This window comes from Taeniopygia guttata, chromosome 14 (genome assembly GCF_048771995.1).
Source record: "Taeniopygia guttata chromosome 14, bTaeGut7.mat, whole genome shotgun sequence".
In the NCBI taxonomy this organism is placed as follows: Eukaryota; Metazoa; Chordata; class Aves; order Passeriformes; family Estrildidae; genus Taeniopygia; species Taeniopygia guttata.
In genome coordinates, this window is record NC_133039.1 from 15,575,910 (window position 1) to 15,598,066 (window position 22,157).

At 54.6% G+C, this 22,157-nt stretch overlaps 1 protein-coding gene across 8 annotated transcripts in view; it reads left to right on the forward strand.

Annotated features, from left to right (window-relative positions):
• LOC100219675 (ankyrin repeat and fibronectin type-III domain-containing protein 1) overlaps positions 1-22,157 on the forward strand; it is a 218,667-nt gene that overhangs the window by 153,464 nt on the left and 43,046 nt on the right. Inside the window, exon 1 of one of the 8 annotated variants that reach the window (XM_030284427.4) lies at positions 17,082-17,326. The exons of 6 other annotated variants lie outside the window; for them this stretch is intronic. The gene's annotated coding sequence lies outside the window, so the exon portion shown is untranslated. Of the gene's footprint in view, positions 1-17,081; positions 17,327-22,157 lie in introns of those variants that run through there. One more of the 8 variants, XM_030284425.4, reaches the window with a different exon arrangement.

Consider the following 22,157-nt stretch of genomic DNA (forward strand, 5'->3'; position numbering starts at 1 on the left):
CCACACATTTTCCCTTTCTTTAGTTTCCCTAATAATTTTCCTATATATTGTAATATTTCATTTGTATTGACCGCTGAATTCTGCACTCCATGGCAGGACGTTGGAGCTAGATGGAACTCAAACCCTCCCATGATTCCATGATTTTACTGCTGGCTCTGCAAGTCTCCCAGTGTGCTAACACATTATTTCTTATCCATTGGGAACATGCATTTAGGGCCGAGCTCCTGCAGCTGGCTTAGGTATGATATGCTGTACCTCGCGCCAGTCCTTGGTGAGAAGGTAAATATGTGTTTATTCAAGCATCAACTGCTAAAAGGTCTGTAATTCCAAAGAAAAATGTATAATGGTGTGTACTGTAAGTGTGCAGTGCCCTCCTCTTCACTCCCTGCCACCCTCCCACGCAGGCACTGTGATCACGTTCAGCAGTGTAGCAGCTCCAGGTGTGTTGAGCGCTTTCAGTTTCTGCTCATGAGAGAAAATTTCCCTTTCCTCATTCTCCGTTCTCCACCTTGCTGCCTCACATACTCTCCAGAGCTTTGCCCTCAGCACAGCACGAGCAGGGCTCTGATACAGTTTCTTGGAACAACCACAGATTAATCTGGGTTTTTATTCAAATACCATTGTGGTATTTTCTCTCTGTGCTCCCACCTGCCAGATTGACAGCTGGGCAGCAGCACTGGAGAATCACACAAGGGTTTGGGTTGGAAGGGACCTTAAAGATCATCTAGTTCTACCCCTGTACCGTGGGCAGAGATGCCTTCCACTGTCCCAGGTATCTCCAAAGCCCATTCTTGGAACACTTCCAGGGATGTCACAGGTTGTGTGAGCAGTCAGCTGGATCCCAGAGCTCTTCCTCTGGGAGGGGTAATCAGGCAGGACTGGACTGTGCTTGGCAGACTGCAGGGAGACATGGGAATAGTGCTAATTTGCTCAGGGAAAAGTGTGACTAAGGGTGTTAAAGGAGGAAATGCACTGTCTTTCCTGCACTGACAGAGCTCTGTGCATGGAGGGTGATCCAAGGATTTCAGCTTTCCTGCAGGTTTCTGGCATTGGCAGACACAGCATTTAGGGTAGTGTGGTGGCTGTGCAGTGGGAAGGGATGAAGGTGCTTATTTGTCTCTTCAGGCTTAGGATATCATGTGAAAGGGCATCATGACCAGCATTCCATCTAATTATGGGAAAATTAATTCTTATCTCCCCATGGACTGCACAGGGAGCCTGGGCAGACAATGCAGAGCTCTGCTACCTGTGCTGCCTCTGGTGGCTTCAACACACCCCGAATGTAGGAGCTAATAATAATCACTGAAGAATCATGGAATCCCAGAATGGTTTGGGTTGGAAGGGACCTTAAAGCTAATCTTGTTCCAGCTCCTGTCACAGGCAAGGACACCTTCCACTATCCCAGGTTACTCCAAGCCCCATCCAACCTGGCCTTGGACACTGCCAGGGATCCAGGTGCTGCCACAGCTTCTCTGGGTACCCTGTGCCAGGGCCTGGAACAATGAATTTACACCTAAATTAAAGACTTGACTGAATCAAGCTGTAGACAGCCCTGGCAGGCTGACTTCAGGCAGACTTTGGAGCATTTAACTGATCTGCTCAATCCCTAGCCACAGGAAAACACTACCTTGCCCCACAGTAGATGGAAATGTGTTTGTTGCTTTGAGGAAATGGGCTGGAGAACCAGAAGAAAGGAGCTCTGGGACCTGCAGATTCCCATTTTTAGATTTGAAATAGAAAAGCCTTCCCAGCGAATGCTTCAAGACCCCTCTGGAGCTGACAGTTCTCAAGCAGGGTCTGTTGGAGGTTTTCCTTCGCAGTTTGAGGTAGGAAGGAAAAAGCACCCAGGGAGAGAAAGCTCAGCTGCTCGCATTGTCCCCTTGGATGTCAGAAGTGCTTTGTTTTCCAGAAGTGCTCATTACCCATGCAGTGTCTCACCAGGCAGCTGGAACACAGCTCCAGGGTGGGGTTGGTCCTGGCGCAGGCTCTGCCATGGAGCTGTGCCGTGTCTTTTCCCTCCTCGTGGGACATCCCAGCAGAGCCAGCAGTGGTGTTGGTGCCTGCCTTTGGCACCAGTGCCAGGGGTGGTTGGGTCATCTTTTCCCCACAGTGTTCCTCTTTTGTCCCTCTGCATCCTAGGCCACCATCTGGCAGATGTGGGGCTTCCTTTTGCTTGTCCCGAGGGTGCTCCCAGCAGTAATGTTCCCAAAGGAAGCACAGCACGAGAGCTTCTGTCTCCAGATGTGTCCAGACAGTCCCTCTGCCTGCATTGCAACTTCACTGCCTGCCTTGGCTCCCAGTTGTGCCAGACCCCTTCTGTGCTGTTTGTCCACTTGGCTTTGCCATTTCCACCCTAAATGAATGATTCTGAGGACTCTGCTTCTGGGCTTTTATCACATTTCTTCTGTTCTCTCACCTCCCCTCAGCTGCAGTGTGTTGCTGAAAGCTCTGGTGTGAACCAGAAACCAGACTCAGACTCCCAACCAGTTTCTAGCCATTTCAGACTGGTCTCTCACCACCTTGGTCTTGCTGCTGTACATCAATGGCTTCATGAACCATGCAGCTGATCTCAGAAGGCTGGGAGGAAAAACGTGGCTGCTTCAGCAGACACTGGCTCTGCTTCATTGAAAGTGCCCTGTGGAGTCAATCCCACCTTTCTTCGGGATTTTGATGGCTGGCTGGAGCCCCTAGTGCTGCTCCCAGGAGGGACCCCATGCATCCTAGCAGTGATGGATCCCACCTTCTCCCAGCAGAGCGGAGCGTGGCCCTGGGCGATCTCCGGCCCCGCGGGGACACCAGAGGGGGTGTCAGCCGCAGCGAATGAGAAACTGTCAATATTTGTACACAAAGGCCACGCTGAAATCCCTATCCCAGTCCAGACATCTGAGGTGTCAGTTTTGATTTCCCAAACACAGAGAGAGCCCTTTCAGCCCCAGCCTGCTCAGACACTGCTGCTTTAATGTCCAAGCACCCAGCGTGTTTCCACTCCCCTCAAATGCATCAATCAGGTCTCGGTGAGGCTCTGAAAGAGCCAGTTTGTTAAACAAACACACTTAGTGTAAAAAGTTTATTCCAGTTAATTGGGACTTCATTGCAATGGAAACAAATTACCCAGCTGTCATCTGCCAAGGCAAACAGCAGCGGGGGAGCAGGGGTCCTGGCCAGGCAGGAGACAAACAGCCATCTCAGGCAACCTTATTTATGGCCTTTTTATGTATTTCTGTATTTATTTGGACATTCCTGAGCTGGAGAGCTGGGCTATTGCCGAGCTGCATGCCCCAGCACTTGCACAGTGCAGGTTATCTGCTCTGGGGCTCCTGGGCAGAGAGTTGGCACTGGCCTGGGTGGGTGCTGCCATGAGGACACCCGGGCTGGGGTCTGTGTCCCTGGGGAGATCCCTCCAGGCATGTCCAGGGCTCTTGCTTCACAGCCAGAGAGGAGGTGCTGGATGAGAATGTCAGGGTCAGCTGCTGGACCCTGGAGGTTGGGGATGTGAGGGATGTGGAGGTGTCTGCAGGAGGGGCTGGTGGCCACTGGGAATTTTGCTCCTGTGCTTCCACCGTTCCTTGCCCAATGCTAAACCTACTGCACCCTCGCGGGGGTGCCCTGTGTCAGCACCAGCCCCACGGGCGGGTCCCCAGCCCCACGGCACTCCTGTTCTCCCCTCCCAGCCCAGGGAAGTAGTTTGTGGCAAGAGCGTTGGGAGCACTGCCTGATGAGGCTCCCACTCATTCCCAGCTCACTTGATTTAACAAACACCCTGTCAACACCCTTTTTCCCCTCTGGAGTTCGCATGGCAAAGGAGGGAGCGAGGAGCGGGGATGGGGAGCCGGAGGCAGGCAGGGAGCAGAGCCGGCGAGCCGGGGGTCGTGGGGCACCGGGAGCCAGGCAGGATGGGGCTGGGGCCCGCAGCCGGCGCGGAAGTGACAGATAAAGTGACAGATAAAGTGACAGATAAAGCCGTGGGATTAGCAGCGTGTATCGTGTCAGGAGAGCAGCGTCCCCTTTCCTGCAGCCTCGTTACCCGAGCTGAGCTGTGCTGGGGGAGGCAAGGGCAGCACATCGAATTACCTCCTCCTCCCCAGCTCTTGTCCCCGCTCCTGGGTGACCTGTCCTTGCCTCGTGTCCCTCCAGTTCCACCCTTGGGATCCAGGGGGGCTGTGCCGTGCCTGGGGTGGGGTCAGACAGGGATGGGTGCAGCCCCCATGGCACAGCTCTGCTTGGCTGTGGACATGTCACCATGTGTAGATGGCAGCCTGGGGGTGGGCATGGCATGAGCATGGGGGTTCTCCCAATCCCCCTTGGGATGCATTCTTCCCTGCTGGCCTTGGGGATGTGCAGGACAGGAGCAGCTCTCTGGGACCTTCTGGCAGGCTGGGGATTCTCTTGTGTGCCTGGTAAACAGACCCAGGGCTCCTCCACTCTGCTGACTTACCACATAAAGGACAGATTTTTCTCATCCTGTGAAGTCCTAAAATTCACATTTGAATTTCACATTGCAATTGAGTTGCCATCCAGAGCCTTTTATCCACTTTCCAAGAGTGTTTCTCTTACTTTCCAGTTGTGAGGCCATGGTGATCTGCACTCTAAGGTTTCTGTCTGTGATAGCACATGTTCAGGGGCGTAAGGCCTGGATTGGGATATGCATCCTTGGAGGCATCTGGGGTGGGGGGAAATATCAGACCTGAGCACTGATAGATACAGAGATGAGTCCTAAGATCAGACTGATCTTACCAGAGGGATGTGAGAAAGATGGTGACCAGAACTGGAATGGACACAAGATTTGGCTCCATTTCTAGAGCTTGGAATGGAGTGGAGGGGGGATTAGGCAGTTTGGCTGAAACACCTTGGTTCCTTGGAGAAGCTGGCCCATCTTGAGAGACAATCTGAAACCATAAAGGTAAGATACAACAGGGAAACAATGCCACACTTCCCTGTATGGGAGCTGGTGTGTGTTGGAGGCAGAGGCAGCTATGCCCCCTCAGTCCCACATTCCTGTGCCCCCACTTTCTGCAGGATCCTTGGTGGGCAGAGCCAGGGCATAGGATGCCAGGCACCTCCCTCCTCCACCTGGCAACCCTTTATTATTAGGGATTTTAGCTTTCTGTTTCTAGATTGATTTGGTGGTGGTGCTTATTTTTAGCTCCTTCAGTGCCTTGCAGATTCCTCGAGGGATTCTTTCTTTGCCTCTCCCTCCCACAGGTTTGTTTGTAATGGAGCTGCCTTGATTTGAGCCACAAGTAAGAGGTTCCAGTGCTGGCAGGGGCTGTGCTGCTCGCTCAGGGAGCAGACCTCCCTCTGTGGTTTAACTCAGCTTGATGTGTTCATGGGGTGCTTCCCTGTGCTGGGAAGGAGCATCAGTCCCCCCTACAGCCACTGCTGTGGCTACTGTGCAGTCCCCACTCAAAATCACCGCCAGAGCACCCTGGATGGCTCCTTGTCCCCTTGCTCCTCTCAGCACTGCCCTCCCCAAGAGTTCTCTCTTTTCACTGCCCATGGGGAGAAATTCAGATCAGCACCACTGTACGTGGAAGCAAACCCCAGGCTCCTCCTGCAGCTCCACAGCCAGGCTGGATGGAAAATTTTCAGCATATTTTAAAGCCCAGCACAAAGTAATTCAAAACAAGTTGCGGGTATATTTTGGACTCTGGCAGAGCTGTTGTTATCGCCTCGCTTCGCCCGCTGCCTGTCCCAGACAAGGGCTCACTTTGAGTGTAGCCTTCTGCTGAGCAGGGGGGCAATGTTTTCATTCCTAATTTAGAGCATCTGTCCCATGGGGCTCCAGCCCCGGCTCCCACTGAGCCCAGCGCAGCCAGGAGCTCACCTGTCACCACCAGCTCCAGGGCTGCATTAATGTTCCCTAGAAAATGCGACTCTCTTTGGACTCAGCTGCTTCTGCTCAGCCTGGGTTGATGCTTGGTGGGGCACATGTGAAGGTACAGTTTGTGCTCTGTTTTTTCCAGGGTTGTTGTTATTTTTTAGAGTGGAGTGAGTTACGCTTGTTTTTAAATGCCTAAAGCATAGGTTGATACTCAGTATAGGTTGGCTGCTTTTCCTGGGGAGAAGCAGCCCTGGGAGGTCTTACTCAGTAGGGCTTTGGTGGTGGCATATCCATCACATCCAGGAAAGTGTTTTTCTGGAGCACTGATCTCCACAGGCTGCTCTTTCCTGGGAGATGAGCACATGCTGAAGTGTTTCATTGGACTTGCTCCTGTTAAAGCAGTCCCTTCAGTGGCCAAGGAGATGAAGCCTGAAAACCACTCAAGTTTTCAAGCAAACCATTCAAGCAAACCTGAAAGACACTTGTAAGGCCACAAACATCATGGTGTGGCAGCTCCTCCTCTTCTCTGTGGATTAACCAGCTCCAAGGAGGTGTGAGAAGAGAGGACACCAGGGCCACTCATCCCCAGGACAGGAATCTGTGTCTGCATGGTGCTCTTAGTTGCTTGCAAAGTCCTGGTTCAACTACCACCTAACTGCTTTCCATCAGGATCAGGTGGTGGCTGGCTGAAATCATACCCAGAATTAGCAGAGGGCCTTGGGATACCTCTGTGATGAGGCTACAGCCAGACTCTGCTTATGGATAACCTGGTGCTGGAGGTGAAAGTTGTGGAATGTGGACCCAGAATCCACAGTGAGCTTTCTTCATTCTTGACTGTTTTCCTTGGGGTTGAATGGCAGCTTTTCTAGGGCAGAAGTTGTCATTGAGGTTTTCCTGATCTTTAATTTTAAAACGTTCATTAGCACAGTTCCTGTCAAAGAACAGCATGTTCCTTCCCTGTGCTTGCTGTCTCCCTGGTTAATAACCCATTACTGCTTTGGATCTTCTGGAAAAAAGGTACAGGAGCTTTGGGAACGACTCCTGGTATAATAGCCAGATGTCAGCATTGTCAGTCAGATCTGAAGACCAGCGTTAATTCAAAGGGAAATGAGTGTAGAAGGCCCAGAGTACCTGTTGGGGGGCATTGAGCCAACCTGTCTCAAATCACAGCAGTGCCTGTGTGTTCCCCCAGCTGCTGAGAGGTGCTCTGAACCCAGATGGTTGCTTTGCCTTTCAGAAATGGCCTGTAACAGCAGCTTCCTGCTCCTTCCTTCTCTCCCTGAGGTTTTGCTTTGAAGATGTCCATTCCTGAGGCTTGTGATGCCATGAAAATGCTCTGTCAGGGTGGGCAGTGCAGGAGAAAACCTGCAGTGCAAGAGGCACATGCTGTGCTTTGGCTGGGCTTGGCTGGGAGGTAGTTCTGGTTTCTGAGTATCTGCTCTGCTGCTGAAGCCTCCACCATCTTCCTCAGCTGGGCTTTATCATCTCTGAGGTACAGAACAAGGGCTCTAAACTGAGATTTGAAGTGAGCAGGGACAACCATGGCAAGGCCACAGTGCAGACCTGCCTTGGCAGAGGTGGAGCAGGAGCTGGCACTCACCCCAGACGCTTGGCCCATGCCTGTGGGTATTTCCTGGAGTTTGGGAGCCTCAGAAGAGGGTGCTGGCTGTGTCCACTGCATGGTTTCAGTCAATCTGGATTTAGTTCCAGGAGAAATCAGGATTGCTGTGTGAGTTTGGCAGTCAAGGAAAAGGAAGCAAGAGGCACCAGCATGATGTCCTAAATCTTGGTAGGTCTTCAGCTTACGTGCCCTGGCCTTTACCATTTCAGGGTGCCTTTTCCACTACCTGTGAAGGCACTGCTGGCCCAGAAACATTCTAGCCACTCTTCTCCAGAGCAGAGGGCTCAGCTCTGCAAAACCAGGGTGTCTGTCTGCAGAACCTCCAGAAACTCAGCTCTCAGCTGCAGTGTCATGTGGACCTGCTGCCTCCTCACACCAGAGTGGTGCTGGGGAGTTGAAAGGCCAGTAGCAGTGAGGTGTGAAGAGTGCTGTGTCCTGGGGACCTGCCTTGTGTGGTGTTCCCACCCCATGGGCAATGTTTGGCGAGCACCAACATGTGGTTTTGGCAACAATGTGCAAGATATTCTGCTCAGGAGTGGGACAGCTGGAGACCGTCCATGGAATAATCCATGCTGCTACTGCCAGTGTGAATGTTCCACCTCTTCTTTGTTCTTCAGGGCTACAGGTCTTCTGAAAGGAAAAATTTTTCTGTGGTTATCTTTGCTTTCCAAGTGTCAGAAGCCCCTTCTGAGGCCTTCAGGCTGATAGCAGCCAGCAGAGAACACTGTGCTGGGGCTGGTTGTGTCGGCTGATGCCAGGTGGGATGCTGTGGGTTTGTCCCCACGGTTCTGTGTCACAGTGTGGTGGTGGGTAGGTGTTGTCCCGTGTCACACAGGGCCTTGCACAGCCACGGGGCAGTCCTGTGCTCTGGCCTGTGGAGCCCAAGCCCACAATACAAAGCAGGTAGCGAGAAGCTCACCTGCCTGGCTCACGTTTCCAGTGCTGACTTCACCCAGATTGTGGTCTTTGCTGCAGAATTCCTTGGCTGGAAATGAAAGTATCTCTTTCATCATTCCACGCTCAGTCTAGGATGATGCACAGCCTCTCACATCTCTGTCCCCTCACCACTGCCCCTGCACCCCAGGGCATTTCAGGTGTGGCACTTCTGCAGATGGGCAGTGCCTCATCTGGAGTGTGTCACATCACATGCCACTGGTTCTCCTGCTGGGAGGTGACTCTTGCATGCAGGGTGTCTCTTGTCAGAATTAAGTGCCTTTCAGTAGCCTGGCTGACACAGCTGTCCTTCATGGGCTCAGAGGAAATGGGCCTGGAGGTGATTTAATGCTGCTGGTGCAGTGTGAACAGCTGCCTTCTGAGGAGTTCAGCTCCCCATGGGTGTTCAAACAGCAAAGGCCAATCCTTGCAGCCCTCGGGAATAGGGGGATAATAAGAGCTTATGGGGAAACTGAGGCACAGAGGTTTTAGCTCACAGGCAAGGCCCTGCTCCAGCCAGGTTCCCAGCCCTGGAAATGGCTTTGGCCTGTCCCTCTTGGCCTCTGCTGCAGTGCATCCCTCTTCCCAGTCATCAGCACCTGGTTTTTGGGTTGCCTTCTCTGGGTGCCTCTTACTCTCCCTCGCTGTGGAGCTGGAGTCCCTCCTGCCCCAAGTGCCAAGGAGCTCTCCTCTCACTTGGCTGCAGAAATGGGCTCAGCATCCCAGAAATTCAGGCTTTCGTGCTGGAGCCAATAGTCACACAACCTCCACCCAGAAACCATCATTATCGGCTGCTTGCTTTTTCTGTTTCTTTGAACTACAGCTCCCAGGATGCCTGAAGATATGCAGACATCCCGAAGACAGTGGTTTCCCATAAACTTTTGGGGTTTCATGCTTTGCAAGCAGGAATGCTTTTATTGCATCGCAAATCCCTTCAAGTCCCTCAAACCTCCGTGGCAGCCGCGGGGGCCGGAGCCGGCTGCGCGGGAGGCGCGCCAAGGGCTTTTCTCTCCTGCATTTTTCCCCTCCTTGCAAGAGGGACCTTTGTAACTCCCTGTCACGCCTTCTCAGGGGAAATTTTGGGCTAGGAGGAAGTTTGAAGAAGCCATGGTTTGCCTGTAGGGATGTATTTCCCATTCTCCTGGTCCCCATTATTTCAAGGGCTGCTAAACAGCATCCTGCGTCCCCGTGAATATTGAAGTGCCTTGGGCAAGGTGGGGAGGGAACTGAACTGAACTGGGAAGAACTGGGACACAGGGAAGAGAAAAAGATGCAGATTCCTGCACCAGTGCAATGAGCCCAGGAGAATGGGGTTTATTTCTGACACAGATCCTAAGGATAAGCCAGAGAGGGACGTTTTTGTTTGGCATGGACAGATGTGGTTGGAGCTGCAGCCTGGAGGGTCTTCACCCCCAGCCCACAGCCAGATCCACCTAGGGGCCAAGGCACAAGTTCCACAGGTGCTCCTGTAGCCCTGCATCTTCCTGTAGGCCATCCTGGGAGCAGGAGGTGCTGGCAGTGAAGTGGGTTCTGTGGTGTGGCCCCAGCTGTCCCTAATAATCACTTACTCTCTGCGGGAGAGGAACCGCAGAGGGCAGGACAGGGCTACGGTAACACGGTGGCATTTTATCCTCATGTTCTTCCCACCATTAAAGTCCTTCAGTGAGTTTTTCCTGTTTGGTGCTGCTGAGCACCAGTGTTAATCTCATAATGAGACTTGTGGTATTTTGCCATTCTCCTTTTTCTCTTTGGTTGCCCAGTACCATCCATAGGTTGGGATTTAATAGGTCTTAACTTCTTTGATAGTTCTTTACCAGTTTGAGGAACTTTGTGAGTGAAACAGAGAGGTCCTGGGTACCCTTGGGGGTCATCAGAACCCCCAACTACCCAGATGGTGCAGAGGCAGCAGAACCATGGGTCAGGCTGTGTGTCCCATGGGATCAGGGAATGGTTGGGGTTGGAAGACATCTCTGGAGATGATCTTGTCCAACCCCTGCTAAAGCAGAGTGTCACCTACAGCAGCTTACACAGGGTTGTGCCCAGGTGTGTTTTTGACATATTTGGGGAAGGAGACTCCCCAGCCCCTCTGGGCAGCCTGTTCCAGTGCTCCATCACCCAAAGGGACGTGTCCTGGCCCTTCTTGGTACCGTTGCTGAGCACTAAGGTCAGTGGATGCTGAAATGGGTTCATTTGTGAGCAGCTGTCTGGTGCCTCTGGGGTGTGGGCTGGTTCTCTGGCACCCTTCTCCCATCCTTCACCCTCCCTCCAGGCCCATGCAAGAACACTTGGACACACGAGCGCATCCGTGTGCCGGCACAGCCATCCCTGTCACCTGCCTGTCCTGGCGGCGGGCAGCGTGGTCTGAAGGACATGGTGCCAGCCAGGAGCTGATCCATGGAGTCTCACCCTAACCACATCCCTGCTCCCCGCTCCTGGAAGGGCCTGCCCGCCCAGCAGCCCAGAATAACAAGCTTTTCCATTCCTGCGCGCAGCGTGGGATGCGGGGCCATGGAAAACAAGAGGCGGCTCCAGCGCCAGGGCTGCGCACAGACTAAACAATGGCACGTCCCCGGGGCTCTGTCCCTGCACAGGGAGGGCAGGCTGCAGGCACAGGCTGGGCTGGCTGGGCACGGCACGGCATGGCACGGCTCAGCACGGCACGGCATGGCACGGCATGGCACGGCTCAGCACGGCACGGCACGGCACGGCATGGCACGGCTCAACACGGCACGGCACGGCACGGTTCAGCACGGCACGGCATGGCACGGCTCAGCACAGCACATCTGGGCACGGCACGGCATGGCATGGCACGGCACGGCACGGCATGGCACAGCACAGCATGGCACGGCTCGGCACAGCTCGGCACAGCTGAGCACAGCACGGCACAGCTCAGTACGGCTCAGTACAGCACGGTTCAGCACGGCACGGCTCAGCACAGCACGTCTGGGCACGGCACGGTGCGGCACAGTACAGCTCGGCATGGCACGGCACAGCATGGCACGGCTGGGCACGGCTCGGCACGACACGGCACAGCTCAGCACGGCTTGGCACGGCACAGCACGGCATGGCACAGCTGGGCATGGCTCAGCACGGCACGGCACGGCTCAGCTCAGCACGGCTTGGCACGGCTCAGCACGGCAGGGCACGGTTCGGCACGGCACAGCTCGGCACGGCTCAGCTCAGCACGGCTCGGCACGGCTCAGCACGGCTCGGCACGGCACGGCACGGCTCAGCTCAGTACGGTTCGGTACAGCATGGCTCAGCACGGCACGGCTCAGCACAGCATGGCATGGCACGGCATGGCACGGCACGGCTCAGCTCAGCACGGCTTGGCACAGCATGGCACGGCAGGACTGCCAGCACTGCATGGTGCCACCTCTCCATGTGTGGGCTCGGCTGGCAGGAGGTGGAGGGAGGTGAAGGTCCCAGGAGGACTGAGCCCCTCAGGAACCTCCTCACCCATCGCTGCTGAGGGAATGTGAACAAAAACATTGGTTGGATTTCATACTTTCCTTTATTTTCCCTGCTATCTTTTTAATTAGGATAAAAGCTGTAATTGGTAGTAGGGGAATTCTGAAAATCTGGCTCCTGGCAAGACAAGAGCAAGTCTGCACGTTCCTCTGACTTGGCACATGGACAATCCATCATGCTCACACAGCCTGCTTAGAAGAGCCCAAGTGCTCCGTCCTGCTGCTCAGGAAGGAGTGATAGATATCTTCATTAAAAACAATCACAGAGGGAAATGACAGGATTCTTAAAAACAAGCAAGTGATGGGAATTTTGCCCAAGGAAAGGAATTTTTGACCATGTTATTTTGTAGGTTTTATTTATTTGTTGTCTGTAAATGGATGGATTTTTGGGTTTAAAGTAGACTGTTAATTTTGAGAGTGAAGCACACTGGTATGTGCCAGTCATGAAATGGTCCTTGTTAATGATCTGGTTCATGCTTGGGAGTCAGAAAAAGATCTTTGGTTACATACAATCATAGGATCATGGAACGGTTTGCATTGAAAAGGACCTTAAAGACTGTCCAGTTCCACCCCTTGCCATGGGCAGGGACACCTTCCACTATCCCAGGCTGCTCCAAGCCCCATCCAGCCTGGCCTTGGACATTTCCAGGGATCCAGGGGCAGCCACAGCTGCTCTGGGCACCCTGTGCCAGGGCCTACCCACCCTCACAGGGAACAATTCCTTCCCAATATCCCATCCATCCCTGCCCTCTGGCAGTGGGAGCCATTCCCTGTGTCCTGTCCCTCCATCCCTTGTCCCCAGTCCCTCTGCAGCTCTCCTGGAGCCCCTTTATGCCCTGGCAGGGGCTCTGAGCTCTCCCTGGAGCTTCTCCTCTCCAGGTGAACACCCCCAGCTCTCCCAGCCTGACCCAGAGCAGAGGGGCTCCAGTCCCCACAGAGGATCTCTGTGACCTCCTCTGGATTTGCTGCAGCAGGTCCATGTCATTCCTGGGTTGGGACTCCAGGGCTGGAGTAACTCTGCAGGTGGGATCTCACCTGAGGGGCAGAATCCCCCCGCCCTGCTGCCCACACGGGGCTCAGCCCAGCCAGGGGGGCCGGGGCACGTCCAGCTCTCAGCCAGCAGCACCCCAAACCCTTCTCTTCTTTTCAGCTGTTTCACAGCACAGAATGTCAACAACGGGATCTTAACGTGACAGTGGCACAGGTGTGCAGATCCCAGCTTAAATATTGCTTACAATCTGGAGAGAGAGGAATCCTCCAGATCCTCTCACATTGTATCCAGGATCCCACCTCTTACAAGGTCCTGTAGCCCTTTTCAGAGCCCATTTGTACTCCTGGGCTCTCAGCAGCACATCCCGTTGCCTCCTTGCTGTGTCCACCCTTGGGATGCTTCCTGTGGGGGCTGCGTTTCCAGCTGGAGGGTGTCTGCTCAGGGGGATGGATGATACTGATGCAGGTCCAGTCTCCCCAGTGGCAGTCATGCTGGGGTGGCTCATGTGCCCAGCATCACTGTCACAGCACAGATGTTGGTCAGAGAGGGGACAGTTGTTATTGTCAAAATGCAAATGAGTAAAATTATTGTTTTGAGAGATAATTTTTAGGGGAAGGACATGCAAATTTACCTTCCATTCTGAGTGTGCATTAATATAAAAATGCAATGTTTGAAAGCCAAAACAAAGGAACATTTTAATTTGGGACTCATTAGATGGTTCCTTCTGCTTGGATTAGCATCATATACTTTGCATCAAATGCTCTAAGTTTGAAAAAGCTCTGGTTTTCAAAGAAAACAAAAAGATGTTCTAAAACTGCCAGCCATTTCCAGGGATTCTGGCTGCTGTCAGCTGTCCTTAAGTGACTGGTCTGGTGGTGGACACTGGACGGGGCAATGGGAATAGGCTTTGTGGGTTTCAAATAGGACATGTGGTTGGGTTCCTTCCTGGATGCTGCTTCAATCTGGCTTTTAAATAGCTTAGAAAAGTTTAGATGTTAAAGAAGATTTCTCCACTGGAAGAAACAGAAGGGTGCTCAGGCATTGGAAGAGGCTGCCCCAGGGCAGGGGTGGAATCACTGTCCCAGAAGGATTTAAAAATTGTGTGGATGTGTCACCTGGGGACATGGCTCAGTGGCTGCCTTGGCTGTGCTGCGGGAATGGTCGGATTGCATGATCTGAGAGGACTTTTCCAACCTTAACAATTCCATGAAAAGCTGGGCTAGGGTTCTGCTCTGAGGCACAGGAGCCCACAGGTGTGGTGGGACCCCGAGCTCACCTGGAGGGTGCAGACAGCCCTCACCATCGTGGGGAAGGAGCGGGTGCAGGGTCAGGAGCTGCTCGCAGGTGACTGACCAAGTCTATGCTGAAGGGATGGGTTGTGTTTCTCTCCTTTCTTTCCATATAAACACCCTCCAAATAAAACTTGCCTGTCCACAGCACTCGGAAGCAGCTGTGCTGCTTATTTAAACACACTGTGAGGTATCTCCGTCCTGCTCCCCCTGCTTTCCTACTCCTTCTTCCTTGGAATACCAGCCTGCCTCGTGTTGCAGACCAGAAATAGAGACTGGCCACTGACTTGCTAATTGTAATGCAGCCTGATAATGCCAGCTATAATTAGATCAAGGTATCCAAGTCCTTTTGCTGGCAGACGTTTCTGTGACCTTGTTAGCATACTTTAAATAGAGAATCCCGTCTGCTCTGCCTGGCTTCTGGCTGCAGAGCCAGGACCTGCAGAGTCCAGCTTGGTCCTTTCTAGGGAATCCAGCCTAGCATCAGTCCTGGTGCCTGCATCTGCTCAGCTTGTGAAGAGTCAGGCTTGGCACAGCAGCACTCACTGAAAGGCTTTAAGCACTGATTATGGCCCCCAAGGTCTGCAAATGTCAGCGACCACTGAGACTTTCGTTGTTATAAAAATCCCTTCCCTAACTAGCCAGTGACCACAGCTGTGTTGGGCCAATGAAAGGGGCTGCCCTGGGCTGTGGTTTTCAGGGCGTTGCACTTTGACCCATCTTTTCTTTACTGTTTTAGGGTAATCAAAACAATGGCTCATGTTGAGGTGAGCTGTGTCAGGGGGAGGAATGGGTTGGGGTCTGGGATCAACTTGTCTAGAGCTGCAGCCTCATATCCCAGGGCTCTCAGACATCTCTTCTTGTTCCCTTTTGATGAGCCCCCTACATTCATTCTTTACCCTCTCATGCAAGTTCTGTCATCTGCAGCATCCCCGGGCCTTGGGCAGCCTCAGGCTGCTGCCCAGCTGTCCTGCCCTTGAGCACCCTCCTCGCTGGGTCAGAACAGGCATCCCCAGCTCTGTCCCACCAGACAGGGTGGCCTGGGTGTCCTGTGTCCTCAGCAGGTGGGTGGGCCAGGGCCCTCAGAGAGCTCATGCCCTCAGCACTGCATGAGCCTTTGGCTCCTTCTCTGCAGCACCACCCAACCTGCCCATCAGATCCCCAGCCCTCTGGGATAACGCATGGAAGAGTTTGGTGAAGTGGATATGCCTGAATTCATGACTTGCTCTCAGTATGGCTGCCCACAGTTGCTCTGACATTCTGTCTGATCTGTCCTGAGCTTGTCAGGGAGGGAACTGAGCCCCCGTGAACACCAGAGTGCCCTACGGGGGGAGAGGTTTCCTAATGCCATATCCTGCAGGCAGGCCCGGGGCTGTCATAGCGGCAGAACTCACCAGCTAATCATGGCTGAGTCAGCCCGAGAAGTGGGACACTGAAATCCCAGAGGAAAACCAGGGACTTGGAGGATCTGGATAAGCCAATGCCCATCCTTGGGGTTGGAGCCAAACCTCCTGAGCTGTTCTGCTGCCTTGCTAGCCCAACTGAGCTCCTGTGCCATTCCATGGGGAAGGCACCTCACTGCTGTGTTCTGCCAGGACATCATCCTAGACTGCCATTTCATAGAATCGTAGAAATCATGGAATGGCTTGGGTTGGAAGGGGCCTTCATGATAATCTTGTTCCAACCCTCTTCCGTGGGCAGGGACACCTCCCAGTATCCCAGACTGCTCCAAGCCCCATCCAGCCTGACCTTGGACACTTCTAGGGATCCAGCGACAGCCACAGCTTCTGTGGGCACCCTGTGTGGGGTCTCACCACACTATAAGCAAAGAATTTCTTCCAAAACATCTACTCTAAATCTCCCCTCTTTTACTTCAAAATTGTTTCTCCTTGTCCTCTCACTGTAAAAAGTACCCAAGTAAAAGGACATGCTGCCTCTTTCAGTCCTGGGCAGTAGCTGGGGACTGGGGGGTGAGTGGGGGTTGAGGTTGCAGAGATGCAGCAGGAGAGCAGAGTGCCATACAGACAAGGGAGTTCATCAGCAGAAGCCCTGGGTGGGTGACCCTGGCAGGCAGCACTGGTCATGTGCAATCAGCATCTGTTCCCAAGCTACAGAAACACATGGGGGTTCTCAGGCAGGATCCTCAGCACTTTCCCAGCTCACTGGGAGCTAAGGTTTGGGCTTGGGAGGTCCTTGTGGGCAGTGTTCTGTGTCGGTCCCCAAAGAGTGATGGAAGAGCTCAGTCCATGGTTTGCATGCCCCAGTCATGGGCACTTCTCACAGATTTGGGAGATTGAGGAGAAGGAATGTCAGCAGAGTGGAATATGTGCCTGTCTGCAGCTCACCAGACTGCCTGCATGGTCACCCATGAGTCCATGAAGGTTGGAGACCAGTGGCCCAAAACAATTTCCCAAGTGCTGAGGGCGGGGGCAGGACAGCCTGGCAGCATGGGGGGTCTTGAGGCTTCCTTCTCCAAAGCTCACCTGCAGACCCCAGAGGTTTTGGTGGGACTCAGAGTAGTTTTCAGCATTCCTACCTCTGTTTTCTCCCCTTTTCAATGGGAGCAGGTAGTGAGGCAGGGCCATGCAGGGTGAGAGTGGCTTATGGGGGTGCCAGCAGGGTTTGTGGACATGTAATTGCACCAGGGGTGTCACAGCAAACCCAAAGCAAGTGGAGGTGAGGCTTCGCTGCCTTCTGCCTGGTAGTCCCTCCACAGCTGAGCCTGGTACTCCTCACCTGAGGCTGATCCCGCTCACCTGAGCCTGGCTGTCTTTGGCTGGGCCCTGTGTCCCTCGTCCCAGCCCGGTACCCCCCTCTGAGCCTGCACAGGCTCCCGGTTATGTAAAGCCACGGCGAGCACAACCAGGAGATTCTTCAGTGTCGGAATCTGAGTCACATGGGGCTGTTTTATTTCCCCCTCTGCTAATCTCGTTTCTATAGAAACAAGATTGGGAGGAAAAAAAAATAAAAGAAAAAAGGAGGCAAGCACAGAGCAAATGAGAAACCTGAGGTGATGGGTGAGGGAAGCGGAGGTGGCAGCTGAGGAGGTCGGGCAGCGCGGATGGGAGCAGGGACCCCGCACAGGATGGGAGTGTGCACAGAGGGGACAGGGACTCTCCCGAAGAGACGCCCTGGCGTGAGCTGCTGCGCTGGCAGTGAGTGAGCCGAGCACCAGGAGCAGAGGGAGCAGAGGCTGCACAGGTGAGTGAGCATCGCTTGCATGGCTCGCGGGCATCTGTCACTGTCCCTGCAGGGCACAGCTGGGCATGGCTCACTGGGGTCCTGGCCCTGGCTGCTCTTTGGAGACACTCTCGTGACTGGGACCATGGTCAGTGGGAAGCATGCCACCGGTGAGTGGGGCTTGCCAGAGCAGTGTGCGCAGCCAGCACTTGCCTAGAGGCTGACTGTGTGTTCGTGGCCACGAGGGTTTCCAAACCCTGTCTCTCCCAAAAGACTGCTCCCTGCTTGGGAAGAACCTTTCCAGCTTTGGTTATTTTCCTTCTATTTTATCCTGACTGTACCTGTGCAAATAAGCTACTGAGAGCAGCCAAGCCCCACAGCGCAGGGCGTGCAGGGCTGTGTGCTCGCAGCACTGCTCACCCCGGGCTCAGCCACCTTCCCCAGGTCGGCTGCAGCGGTGCAGGTGGGGATAAGCCCGGCTCAAAGCTGTTTGTGCAGGGGCTGCTGCCCAAGGAGGGAGGACCAGCTGAAACACTGCTCGTTTGCCTGGGCTGCCCCAGCCCACGGCTCATCCCGGGACTGTTGCCAGTGCTGATGGAAGAGGCTGGGAGCTGCCTGCCCACATCTGGGTTAGTTCAGAGCCACAGGCACGTGCTGGCTCCTGAGTCTCAGGCTAAGGAGTGTGCAACAAGTGGAAGCTTTTCCTGCCTGGATGTGCTGTCTTGTGGGATGGATGGCTGGTATGCATGTGGTGGTGAGGGCTTTGGCTGGGTGCGTGGTGGAGCAGAGGTGTTGCTGGTGTTGGTCATCCTGTGCCAGTGGCTGGCTCTCTCGTGACCTCGGGCATCCCTCACTCGGTGCAGCTGTGCGTGCATGGCCCCTGGTGTCCCTGCAGCTCCAGCCATGGCAGAGTGCTGCTGTGCCAGCAAGCGCTGAGGCACCCGGGCTCCTGCGGGCACACGCTCACCCCGGCGGCTGCAAGCTGCCAAAAGGCTTTTAGCAGATCACCACAGGGGAGGGAGGGATGTGGAGCTGAGGGATCAGGATTTTGCTTGTCATCACTTCCCAGCTGTGGTGTGGGGAATGCGGTGGTGATTGCGAACCCCCGGCCGGATCCACGCCTGTGTGTGGCGGGTGAAGCTGGAGGATGGATCCAGTGCCCGAGTATTTCTGTACTGAGCTTTGGGAAATGTCACTGCTCATCCACCTGCCTGGCCAGCGAGGGGGCTGAGGACGGCACTCCAGCCCCTTGTCCTCATCCCAGGGCAGCTGAGGGATTTGTGCGCTGGGGTGCCGTGTCCAGTGCCAGCTCAGCAAGCTGCTGGAGGCACAGGCAGGATGGGCACAGGCTGCCAGCCCTCCATGTCCGTGTTCTGCCTGCCTTCCCATGCCTCGGCAGGCTGAGGGCTTTGGCAGTCACCCCTGTGGGGTTGGGCTCCCACAAACCCTGTGGGGTGAAGGGCTGGGTACAGGCTCATGTCACACAGCACACTGGGGCACTGGGAGCTGTGCCCTGTGCTTAGCTGGACTCTTTCCCCTTGGTCAGGCTGGCGTCCAGCTGCTGCTCTGGGCACTCTGCTCATCCTGGTTGGACACTCCCGGACTCTCAGCCCGCACCAGGGGCTGGGGACAGCACTGTGCCTGTCTCCCTTTAACAGCAGCCTCTGCCTCTGCTGGCCCTGCTGGCTCTGCTCAGGGTGCTGGGTGCCATGGCTGATGCCAGGGGGGAGTTTGCCCCTCCCTGTGCCTGAAGCAGTGTGCTTAGGGGGGACATGTCACATGGAGACTGTGCATTGCTGTGCCACAGCGGTCCTGCCCTCTGGGAACGCCAGCTCTCTTCTGTCCAGAGCTTTGGAGAGAAGGGCTGAGGACAGATATTGCTGCAAGAGCCTTCAGCACTGATAATTATTTCTGGAAAAAGATGCCGTGTTCTGACTTAAATGCTGACATGGGACTCTGAACACGTGTAATCTGGCTGACAGATGGCAAAGTCATAGAGGTGTGATTTATGATACAGCACAGTAGCTGAACAACCTTCTCTGGTTGTTAGGAGACAATTCTTCCCGGTGCTGCGGTTGACACTCCAATTGATGGCTTTTCCCACGTGTCCCCGTGGGGTGTGGGGACTGCCTCGGCAGGTGCCAGCTGTGTCTGCCCTGTCAGCCCTGCTGCTCCCGTGCTGAGCTGCTGCAGAGGTGCTGCCTCGGAGGGAGGGCTGGGCAGGTGAGCCCGGATCCTGCCCAGGTGGGCCCGGAGCAGTGCTGTGCAGTGGCAGGGCTGGGGGAGCAGTGCTGGCCTTGTCCCGTCCCATGGCTGGGATGAAGCTGGCTCAGGATGACAGTGGCACCTGGGGCTGCCTGTTCCCCAAACCAGCACTCGTGGGCTTGAGTGTGTAGTCCTGATGGGGGAAGGCGTGGAAATCTCGCCCATCAGATGAGCACACAAGGGGCAGGATGCTGACAGCCACAGGGAGTCTGTCTTACCTGCGTGCCCTCTCCCTGCCTCAGTGTCCTCGCTTCCACCATAATGTTCCTAACACTTATCCTTATTAAAGGACAGAGACATCTATTAATGTTTGGAAAGCACTTGAGAAGTAACACTGGGGTCTCCACAGCATCTCCCTCTCTGTGCTGGAGGCTCACCCCCACTGCCACCCACAGAGCCCAGAGCTGGCACAGTACCCAGTGCTGTGGGAGCATCCCAGCCCTGGGCACACCATCCTGGCCCTGGGAGCACTCTGACCCCAGGGGCCCGGGGCAGCTCAGCACAGGAGCTGGGAGGAGCTGACCCACCAGCAGGGCCTTGGCAGAGCAGGTATGATTCATTCCCCTTCTGCAGCACGGTTTATGTAAAGCAGCTCTGTATAAATCGCCAGATGATCTGTAATGTGCTCCTGGCTTCTAATTAGTGATGCTTCTGCTGAAGCTTTGGGGTCTGGCAGAGGGAAGGGAGGCTGGTTCATGGCTGGATGAGTTGCTGACAGCTCCCAGTGGGGAGGTGCTGGGCTGTCAGAGCTGTCACAACCATTCCTTTACCTGGGCTGTAGCAGCCGGAGGTGGTGGCCAGGAAATCTGGGGGGTGAAATCAGCACCCCAAGGTTCTTGGTCGGCTTCTGACTTGTGCATGGACTAGCTTGTCTGTCCTGCATCAGGCAGATCTGGGCAGCACCTGCCCTGGGCTGGAGAGCATCCATTCCCTGTCTCCCTGTGCCTCCCCCTTGATGCCATTACTGGGGACTCGCTGCAAGGCCACATGTTCCTGAGCACCCAGGTGGCTTCTCCAGCCCCACCAGCCCACCCTGCCCCCAGGATTAACTGTCCTTCATCCCTAACACTGATGACAGGTGTCACATTGCCCTGTTCGTGCCCACCAGCTCTTCTTGACAGATGCTGTTGGTTTTATCCAATCTGAGCGATGCAGTGGCTGCTCCTGCTGTGCTTGGGCACGTGGATTCATCCAGGTAAAGCTCCTGGGTGTGGAGTTGTTCCCATGGTAGTCGCTGCAAGGGCCATGTACAAGCACCACAAAGGCACTTGTGACAGGGGCTGCTGCCTTCTTGCATCTGTGCAGGGGATCTGGGAGTTCCCAGATTCTGGGATTTCCCAGCCCCTCATCCCTGCTGATGGCCTGTTTGGAGGGGTGGCTGTAATGGTGCAGGGAGTGTGGTGGAGGTTGGGTCAGCACAGCAGGCAGGGCAGGATTCTGCAGGCAGATCCCAGATCTCAGGAGATTAACACTGCCAGCATCCTTTCAGCTGGGGCTGGAGCCCTCAGCCCTGCAGGTGGCACGAGCTCCTCCTGGGCTGGTGGGAAGGGGCAGGAACAGTCAAATGCCACTGAGGAGGTGCTGTAGGGAACCAGCAGCACTTGTTCCCACTGCCCAGCCCCATTCCTGGGTCAGCCCTGCTCATCCTGGTATCCACACCGTGCCTGGGGCTGCTGCAGAGCATTGGCTGTCAATGCCCACCTCTCACTCCTCCCTAATGGGATCTTCTTCATTCCAGCTGAGCTTTGACACCAGATCAAAGCAGAGTTAGGTGGTGGGGATGGTGTTGGTGCAGGGCTCTGCTCTATGAGCACCAGGATCACTCCTCTTCATTGCCTCTCTCTCTGGCTATGAGCGGGGGGAAAGTTAGGGTTTGGGTTTCTTGTTGGGTTTCTTTTAAGGCAAACCTCATTCTTTACATCAAAGTAGGATTTTTTCTCAAGAATGTAAAGAATTGCCCTGGAAGGTCTGAACAGCTCTTTGCCAGCGGGGACTGGAGAGACAAGAGCCCTCTCCAGAAAGCTGTCTCCACCCGATCCCCGGCAACAGCAGTTCATAAGCTGAAAAATAAATCAGTAACCAGTTAATGAATTGAAGATGTCTGTGTTTAAAATGTATCAGGGAAAAAGCTGTTAGATGGTTGGGGCTGGCCTAATTACTGTGAGGAAAGGCAGGGAGCTCTCAGTTCAGAGAAATAGCTTCTCTTTTTCTCTTTCTTTGGAGGTTATTTTGTTTAGTGAGAGGAGAGGAGAGGAGAGGAGAGGAGAGGAGAGGAGAGGAGAGGAGAGGAGAGGAGAGGAGAGGAGAGGAGAGGAGAGGAGAGGAGAGGAGAGGAGAGGAGAGGAGAGGAGAGGAGAGGAGAGGAGAGGAGAGGAGAGGAGAGGAGAGGAGAGGAGAGGAGAGGAGAGGAGAGGAGAGGAGAGGAGAGGAGAGGAGAGGAGAGGAGAGGAGAGGAGAGGAGAGGAGAGGAGAGGAGAGGAGAGGAGAGGAGAGGAGAGGAGAGGAGAGGAGAGGAGAGGAGAGGAGAGGAGAGGAGAGGAGAGGAGAGGAGAGGAGAGGAGAGGAGAGGAGAGGAGAGGAGAGGAGA